The sequence below is a fragment of the Octopus bimaculoides genome, chromosome 2 (genome assembly GCF_001194135.2).
Source record: "Octopus bimaculoides isolate UCB-OBI-ISO-001 chromosome 2, ASM119413v2, whole genome shotgun sequence".
NCBI lineage: Eukaryota > Metazoa > Mollusca > Cephalopoda > Octopoda > Octopodidae > Octopus > Octopus bimaculoides.
This window is the reverse complement of record NC_068982.1, coordinates 38,893,020-38,903,141: the sequence shown is the minus strand read 5'-3', so window position 1 is coordinate 38,903,141 and position 10,122 is coordinate 38,893,020. Positions and strand designations below refer to the sequence as shown.

At 37.6% G+C, this 10,122-nt stretch overlaps 1 protein-coding gene and 2 long non-coding RNA genes across 8 annotated transcripts in view; 2 read left to right on the top strand and 1 right to left on the bottom strand.

Moving 5' to 3' along the window:
- LOC106874684 (innexin unc-9) overlaps positions 1 to 10,122 on the bottom strand; it is a 169,177-nt gene that overhangs the window by 53,460 nt on the left and 105,595 nt on the right. The gene's annotated exons all lie outside the window — the stretch shown is intronic.
- The window catches only part of LOC106874686 (uncharacterized), a 25,978-nt gene that overhangs the window by 1,036 nt on the left and 14,820 nt on the right, over positions 1 to 10,122 (top strand). The gene's annotated exons all lie outside the window — the stretch shown is intronic.
- LOC106874687 (uncharacterized) lies at positions 24 to 8,547 on the top strand. Its single transcript, XR_001410031.2, has 2 exons — positions 24 to 2,137; positions 7,650 to 8,547. It is a non-coding gene; the product is annotated as an uncharacterized LOC106874687 (long non-coding RNA).

The window sequence follows — 10,122 nt, the reverse complement described above, 5'->3', positions numbered from 1 at the left end:
AGAGAGAGAGAGGGGGGACTGTGATGGTAAGATAGATCCCCCATCAATCTGATTGGGATTTGCACCTCTACGGATGAGTCCATTTTTGTCTAACATAATTGTTATACAGTTCTATATTTAAGAGATGAGGTATTTTGTACATTATTTACATTTGACGGATATTTGTCCTCATCTTGTATGTTGTTAACACAACATTTCGGCTGATATACCCTCCAGCCTTAATCAGGTGTCTCAGCTTTCGTTGAGTGAATCTGGTAGACGAAAACCGTGTGGAAGCTGCTCATATGTGTGTGTGTGTGTGTGTGATCCAGTGTTGGTTTGTTTGTATTCCCGTAACTTAGCGGTTCGGCAAAAGTGTTCGAAGGAATAAGCACCAAACTTTAAGAAAATAAGTAATGGGGTCGATTTATTCGACTAAATTTTCAAGGTGGTGGACCCAGTGTAGCTACACTCCAATGACTGAAACAAGTAAACGATAATAGATGAAAGACGTAATTCACGATCTGTGTCTGTATCTCTATTGATGGTTTCCTTATCTTTGTCTCTTCTGGCACTCACTTTTCCACTTGTCCACTGCAAATCTTTACTATACAATCCATATAGCACACCCGTCTCACTCATCTCCACACTGTCACTTCCACTTTATTTAACTGCTTAAGCCATGCATTAAACTCTACTCAATTATTCTACCCACGAAAATTACACAAACAATGTCCTCCGCGCCTTTGAACTTTTATTCTTTACAAAGAATTTTAACATCAGCGTAGGAGGGCCTAAAAACGCTATCGGTACTGCCCTTCCTTCCAGACTAAATTATCCCCCGAATTCCACAAATGTGTGTGCAGCACTAAGTCACAAATACAGCAGAGTAATAATAATAATAATCTCTTTCGACAGCAATATCGGATTTAATTTTACGATGAGCCACTTCACTTTCAGGACCAGCGATTTCTAACAGTAAATATCTGGATAAGCAAGATATTTCAACAGGTCGATTAGCCCTCAAAACACCACATGAAGTTTTCATTGGTAGCTCAAAAGCATGTTATGAGTTATGGGATATTTTCAATCAAAACGTGCATATGTATGTGTCGGAAGAAACAGGTAGATAGTCATACGCAAATTGAAAATATCCATGCGTGCATATGTATAGAGTAACAACTCTTATTTTGAGCATAAAAATACACGCTGTCTAAGGGAAATAAGTCAGTGACTTGAGTCGTTGGTAAATATGTTAAGGGGCGTCATGTACTGAATGACCTTCCTTTTAGAGAAAGAAAACCTTGCAACACCTTAGAGAAGAAAAACTCCTGCAGAAAAGGGAGATATAATATCGAGAAATTAGTAATACATATGCTTAAGGGGGTATATATTCTTTGTCTGCAGGCAAAGGGACGTAAAAAAATCCCATAACAGTTGTCAAACAACGGGTGGACACAAACAAACGCGCTCGCAGGCTTGCGCTCAAATATACACACACACAAACAAACACACACATATACATACACACACGACGGATATCCAGACAGTTTCTATCTATAAATTCACTTACAAGGCCTTACAAGCGTAGCAGAGAACATCTCTTTCCCTGTCATCACCTGACTGACTATTCTTTGCGCGGGTAAATTATCTCCAGTCCGTTCACTCCAGGACGCAAATCGACCAACCGTAGCTCCTAATAAGGTCACGTGAGAGTGTTCTTCTGATGGTTCTCTGGAGCCTATCTGTATCTATAAATAGCCTGCTAAGCTACCCGCCAATTCGTCGTGGCTCAGATCTTCTGAGATCTGGTCGTTTGACCACACACGCGTAACACAGCACCAACCAGCCAGCCAGTTCCAGCGACGACATCAACAACCACTTCAACTACGACTACCAGCATCGTCGCCAGCGTCAACATGACTTCTACACGTACACAAATTACCAAACAACCACCGCAGCTTCTCTTCTCAACCCTGTTTGTGTGAATCGCCGCACCACGAAATAACCGCCAGAATTCGACACCTGCGAGAACCCATCTGTATTAAGAACCCGGCCCGGCATAGAAGCCCCAACATCATGACGAGTGACCGCTCTGCCTTAAACTTAACTTCTTACATGCAGACCTACAATCTAACTGTGTACCTCAACAGAACTGGTATTTCCTTATCCGTGTTACTGACTCTAAACTATACTATGTAACTCTTACATACACATACATGTATTACTTGCACACACTTTTGTTTACATGACGGCCAGTCTTATATTGTGTTTTATTATGTCGCATTCACACGCACACAGACATACAGTTTAATGCTACAATGAATCTTACTGTTATACATCTCATACGGTTGCGTTTCTATCATGTTCCTTACTGGCAAATTTCTTAGTTCTCTATATTATAGAATTATAACATATTTATCATTTCATATTTTTGTGGCGACCGTGTGACGCGTTAAAAAAGGAGCCTGTTTTCTATTCGTCACCATTTCTCCTTTTGGTTCGCACGGTCGTTCTTACACACACACACACACATATATATATATATATATATATATATATATATATATATAAGCAATAATAAATCTCTGAACACACACACAAATATATAAAAACACTACGCTCATTATTATATTAGGAGACGGTAGTGTGATTTCAAAATAATTTCACTGCTATTTACTAAGTTATTGAACAGCATTTGCATTAAAGTGTTTTTAACAAGGTGATAAAATTTCAACTGCTCCAAAGTTTATTTCGTAGTTTTCCGGGTAGAGATTAGACGCCCACTTAATGTCACTTTCCAACTAAAATACGAAATCATGAGCTGAAAGGTCAATATGCGCAATGAGTATTACTATTATGAAAAGTAGTCACCGATGCCTTTGTAAAGCATTACTTCATATTTAAAGTCAACTTGATAGTCCTCTGAAGAGTAGTATTCAACTCAATTTGTGATATCGCAAGTGCACATATGCCTAAGAGTCTTCTACGATTTTCTAAGATATTAAAAGCATAATAGGTAAAACAAATTTTCAAACATTTCCCCAGATTAGTTAATTCATCTAATCTTACGATAATAACTTAAATTCAACCAATTTCTTAAATGACACAAAGGTCAACGTTGAAACAGCTCTGCTATGCAATCATTTATAGTTGCTAATTTCATCAGGCGTTGGTTAGTTGACCTACTTTTTGCATCTAGTACAAAACATAATTTACAACAAGTACACTGAGATGACATAATAGTTTCTTTTTTTTTCTTGTTTCTTTTTCTCCTTCGTATAATACTAACCAAAAATGTATTTATTCGAAATTTCTGGCCATTTAAATTATAATATATTTTCAATATAATTCTGTGAAACGTAGTGGTTCTTAATGAAAGGATATTATTTATTAAAACTGTGACTCTTATGCCTATCCGATACATACTTTACCAAACACCTAAAGAAGACAATTATAAAGTAGTTAACAGCAGGATTGCAGCTTAATACATAAAAGAGGAAAATGAATTATATATGCGTATATATGAGTGAAAGTGTAAATGGTTGTTATGGACATGCCAATCTTGTTTCGCTGCATTTGTGCTGGTTAGATATGAGTTCGTTTTTCATAGACTGATTTGAAGTGAAGCAACAAATACGACGTCTGATCAATAAGTATCCGGACTGTTGCCATAGTAACAAAGCTAAAGCACGCAGAGTGAAGCCGCTGGGCACAGATTGACCTTGGTCACTATTGTGCATGTGCACTGTTTTAACCTTCAAGCTCACTTCTGCTATTTACAGCAGTGCTTGGAAAGAACGTATGTAGCGTGTGATCGTCACATTGAGGCCTACGCAAAGTTGCAGAAAGTGTATGGAGAGGAGTGTACGAGCCGCACACAAGTGTACGAGTGGTTCAGACGTTTCCAAGATGGCTGAAAAAATGTCGATATTGACAAATGTTCAGGGAGACCCGCAATCAACAGAACTGAGAAAAACATTGCAGATGTGCGTGCAGATGTGAGAGAAAATCGGCGAATCACCATCTGTGAGTTATCAAAGGATGTACAGATTAGTTACGGTTCAGTTCAGTGCATTATCACTGAAGATTTGGGTATGAGACGCTTGTCTGTCAAGTTTGTGCCAAAACTGCTTTCAGCTGACCAAAAAGACATTCGAGTTTCGGTTGATTATGTCGAGAACGATAAAATTGTTTGAAAACTTTGCGTAGGACTCTGAGAAGGTATCGCCAAGCTTTTGGCAAAATTTGATGCAGATTCTCTGCTCAACTTTCTCTGTCATGGTCAATGCGACGATCACACGCTATACACGTTCCTTCTAAGCACTTCTGTAAACAGCAGAAGTGTGCTAGAATGTTAAAAATTAGTGTGCATGCACGGCAGAGTTGAAGGTCAATCTGTACCAAGCGTCTTCACTCTGCGTGTTTTAGCTTCGTTACTATGGCAACAGCCCGGATACTTATTGATTAGACCAGGTATTTCCCGGCAGTTCTTTTGTAGAATTTGATGCTGACATCACTTCACTCTGTGTCTCTAAGCTGGGAACCAGTAAAGAAGAGTGAGGGATCCAATGTCATTAGGCTGATCAATGCTGTACGCTATGAAGTCATTCATTCTCATAAACGTTTCAAACATTGAGTTAGCTTTTTCAAAGAAAGATGTGATGAATAAATTATCCAGATATTGCAAAGACGGCATAGTAGTAGATGAAGTTGGACTCGGCGTTCCAAGTGATGGTCTTGCACTGCCTGTTTTTCTTTCCTTATTGGTTTTTCTTTCATTTATTCAAATTAAGAAAAACTAAAATGAATACCTATACTCTTTGCCACATTCTGTTTGTCCGACGCTCAGATTGATGTTACGTGATGTGAATATACAGCCGCCACCTGTATATTCTATTATGAAAACATAGTGTACAGAAGGGCTTCCCCAAACATTTTCTTCCAGTATACCCCGTGTGTAGAATATATTGTAAAATGGTTGGATACCACAGAAGAGACAATAGACATGTTATTTGCTATTAATTCAATCTCATTTAATTTAAAGAGCTCAAATTCTGCCGTGGTCATATTTGCTTTTCATCCTTCAGAACTCCATAAAATAAAGTATTGCTGGGGTACTGGACTGAATAATAATCAACTGATCCACCACCATTATCAAAAAATTCTGTCTTGTTATTTATGTAAGAAATCAGTTTCATTATATTTCATGCTGCATTTTTTAACAAGATAAATTAGCGTGGCTCGTTCTAACAAGTAACTCAGTTTCAAAGAATAATAGCGTTTGTGTGGTGTGCTAGTGTGTAGGTGTATGTATGCGCGTCGAGTGTCTGTATATGTGTATATCTTTGTGTGTGTGTATGTGTGTGCGTGCGTCACAGAGAGGCACACCTGCATATCCTTCTGAATTCTCAGCCTTGCACTTGTTTTGTTATAATCAACACTGAAAACTTTTGTTCACAACGAGAAGTGGATAGGATAGAGTAAAAGGCTTCCTATACATGCTCTAAATACAAGTTGTGTTTAAGTTAGTTATGAGTACTTCAAAAAACCAGTTGCGGTTTTCTTTTATTTTGGGTTGTTTTTTTTTTTACAGAACTTGCGCACCCTCGCATTTTCTCCTGCGTACCAAGATTTGAGAAACTCTGGTGTAAAGGAATTAGTTTTAGTGCAAGTTCTTACAATAGGATATAAACTGTAGACCATTCAGTCGTTGGAACAGCACCCTATCGAATTGGCTCGCTAAGAATTCTAAGTTGCATTTTTCAGTGTTGTCTAATTTTAGTTTATCTAAATATTTTCTTCATGAAGAAAATGTTGGATTGAATGGAATACAAAGGAAGACATTGTAACGTCCAAATATGTGACGTTAATTCTATTTTCACTACGATTCCCAAATTGGAAATCTAGCCAAGAGGAAAATTACATTTTTGTGCATGCACCCCCTTCTACATACGCACGCACACGCGCGCACACACACACACCTACTCACACATAAATGTTGGTATGAACATGTGCTCTACTGCATATATAAACACACACGCACTCCCAAAGCATACCACATACACATACACATGTGTACGTTGGCGAATTCTGTCCCAAATATTAACACACACATACACATACACAAATGCAATTATGTATGAATAACCATGTATACATTTGTACAAAGGCTTAAATGTACACAAAACGCACAATGATGCATATATATACATATACGTCTTTACAAATCTACACAGAACGTCTGTATATAGTCATACTTCTGCGAACACACATATCATATACACACATGCGCACACAAACACACACACAGACACACCACACACACAGCGGGGAAATATTAGCGTGCGTACGCGTGAATGTGTGTGTGTGTGTGTGTGTGTGTGTGTGTGTGTGTTTAAGTAAAGCAAAAATAATTTACAATAACATCTAGTATCATAGTCGGGGAAGGATATTACATGGGTCATAGTGGGAAGACATTTAATATGTATTATAGATATTCACAGATTAAGTCAAAGATTGTCACAACTAAATCGTAATGGAAGTTTTGTTAGTCAAATCTTTTCATGATAGACTTGCAGGGTGCGACCCAAGAGTTAAAGGCGTCATTTAAGTACAAAATTTCAAGGTAGTCGGCTAACCATGTATATCGACCTCAATGTGTGTGTGTCTGTGTGTGTTTTGTTCATTTAATTGTCGTTCGCGGCCTCTCAACTATTTGTGACGAATCAATATCTATTTAGGTAACAGCAATTTTCGGCTCTCAGTCGACGCCTATGTATGTAGTTTATGTGTTACAGATGGCTCAGGCAAATAGGATGGAGACTGTTTATTATTCAACGGCCTAATAATTTTTATCGTGTGCACTCCCATTTAGGTCCGTGCAAAGCTGCTAAACTGGCCTCCGCTAAATGTGAAATGCAAACTTTATTTCAAATTAATCAAAAAGTACTTTCGCAAATAGTGTGAAATAAATACACGAAGTTAACGCATTGTGTGTGTGTGTGTGTGTGTGTACGCGCGCGCACAGGGTGCTCTTGCAACTAACAGAACAGAAGAGAGGACAGAACAATTTATAAAACAGGGAATTCTTTACCGAAGTGTTTTCTCTTTGCCTCTAGACTACGGTAGAAATCACTCTCTAATGTCTTAAAAACGTGTCAATTGACTCACGTGGCAAAAATCCACAACTCTGCAGAGGCCTGTTCTTGCTGAATCCACCGAGCTGTATTATTATTATTATTATTATTATTATTATTATTGTTATTGTTGTTGTTGTTGTTGTTGTTGTTGTTGTTGTTGTTGTTGTTATGCACAGGTACAGCTTATAGCCATAAGCTGTAATGGTACTGTACAATTAACAAGTATTTGTTTGCCGTGCTAATTCGGAAACTTTGCCGCAATAATTTTAAATCCTAAAGAAGTATCTCTACTCGAGGCTCGAAACTGGAAATTAAATGTGAAATAAATATGCCTTTACTAAGAACCGAAACCGTGTCGCAGTAACGACATGGGGTAGTGAAGGGGGAAATCATCTGTATCTTTGTTTTTTGTTTTATTTTGTTTCTTCGTTTTTTGTTGGGGTTTTTGTTTTTCAAAATATTTATAAATGAAATTGCTATCAAGAAATTCTATCTCTGTCGTCTCTATTTCGTTTCTTTTGAATCTAGAACTGTTTGTGTGCGTGATGGTGCGGCTTAGAGAAGATGATTGAGATTACTACAATATGAGTAACTAACTACAGCAGCATCCAAGACTTTTACAATGTCAGCAACTATTTGGAGATGAAATATTTTCAGATCCTGAAGGAGTTGACTAGTCTATGGGACGCAGTTTTGGTTATATGATCAGGAGAGATCATCAATGAGCGTGGAAGTCTGTCATTTGTAGTTTGTAACTTTGAAGGTTTTACCTGCATGCTGTCCAGAACTAGAGGGTAGGGTAAAAGACTGTTTCTTTGATATATCTAATGGCTGTGTCTCGTGCCTTGTGCCTAGACAAAACAAAAAGCACACAACAAATAAACATCAGCAAGCACCGAAGAAGTAATGTACTTGGTATTAGCCATTTCACTTCTCTTACGAAGCTAATACTTTTCAGAAATCTTTATAATTCATTCCAGGTGGATCCTATCGGCTCCATAGTTCCTAATAAAGGACTTATTTTCATTTGGTGAATTATTATTTATGTGATTTGTTGATCTTAAGATGTATGTGTGTACCTTTCCCTTTCCTATTAACATCAGATTTATACTCACAAACTTTTTTTACTTATATAATTACATTCCAAAACTTTATCCAAGTATTTAACCTTTAACAATTTTCATTTTTTTTTTTTTTATATATCTTTTTTTCAATTAACCAGTCGTTCAAACGATCTACTAAATCATTCTGCACTTGAAATTACTCATATTTTAAATTCAGCCATATTCTTTAACAAGTCAAATCGTCGAATGTGAGGGCTTATATAATTAGTTGTTTTTAAGTTCACCTCAGTAAACTTTGGCAACTTAATAATTCTGTTTCATGAATCAGTGAAATTTATAGATTAAACAAAAATGGCAACGTTTACTGTAATTGCGTTTTATTTAATTTATTATTTTTGTATGAATACCAAAGTTTCCAGTGGGCCGATATTGCAAGACAGACTCGATTCTCGATTGAAGCAATTTGCTTCACTTCATTTGACTTCTTGAACTCGTACTCGTGGTTTTGAACTGTGATTAGAAAGAGCTGAGCCCCCACGAGACTGATACCGTCAATACACTATATAAAAACAATATATCGTTGGGCAGGAAACTTAGGTCCTATGAAGAAGCCTTTTAACATTCGGTAACAGCAGTTAAGCATCACTCAAATTTCATACAACTACATTAAAAAATTCAGAGGACTGCAGCATGGTAGTTTTTAAGTATGCTTAAAGTACTTCTGCAATGAGACCCGTGGATAAGCTGGAATTTTCAATCCTCGAATGAATATCCATCTGAAAATTAGCTTTCAATTCAGCTGACTAGAAGTTGCGAACCTGAAACACCTTTGGAATTTCTCTTGTACTTGGTACATGCTCTTGATCATTGCTTTTTCCTTTAAAAAAGCAAATTTCATTAAAAACATCGATGTCAACATTCAGCTTTGAAAGTTCAGATGTAAGCAGAGTGTCTTTCTGTTCGATCACTGTTTGTTGTATCGTGCATAGTTCTGATGTTTCAACATGCGAGCTTTAGTTACTGATTATCTTCTAATGCAAATGTGTATCTTTCCCTTGCTGTCGCCAGAGCGTCTCTGTAGCTGCCCGTTGACCATGGATGACCAAATGAAAGAAATGGAAGCGAGCTTTAATTAGACTACCTTTTCTACGCATCCCTCCAAGTAAAATAAACATGACCTTTTTTTAGAAGGTTGCTTGGTCATTCAGAATGTTTCCAAATGATGTTGCTCTCTTCGAGGTCAATATCACGTGACCCATACACAAGGTCCGCCTTCGTGAAGTTTCAAGTATCATCTTCCACCTGCAAATTTCTTCCCTTTCCCTCTTCTGCAAGGCTTAATGAATGGCCATCGAGGATGATCATAGACATAGGGATCTCCATCGGCCTGTGCAATGGAATTTTTAAAATGGAGTTCAATGGAGGTTAGTCCGTGTAAGAATGGCTCCAGGCTTTGCACCTAAAAGTGAGATGCTGAGGTTGAAAGAGCAACGTCAAAGCGTCTTTCATCAAAAAAGATAAGCTATCAATTGCAAAGGAGGGATTGCAAAAGAGTAATTCACTTTGAATTGTTACCACTTAATGCAACAATCAATGCTCAAGTCTACTGTCAGCAATTAGAGCGTTTGAACCAAGCTTTGAAGAAAAAAAGACCCGCTTTAGTGAATGGAAAAGGAGTGATGTTTCATCAGGACAATGCGCGACCCCACACTGCAAAGATCACATCACAGAAGATCGAAGAGCTTGGTTGGGAAAAAATTCCTCATCCACCGTATTCCCCCGACCTTGCTCCTTCAGACTACCATTTGTTTCATAGTTTACAGAATCATTTGGGGGACATAGCTTTTGCAAGCCAAGAGGAGGTCGAAACTGACATTTCAGAGTTCTTCACTTTGAAACCAAGAGTTTTACATTGATGGGATTAAAAAGCTTGTAAA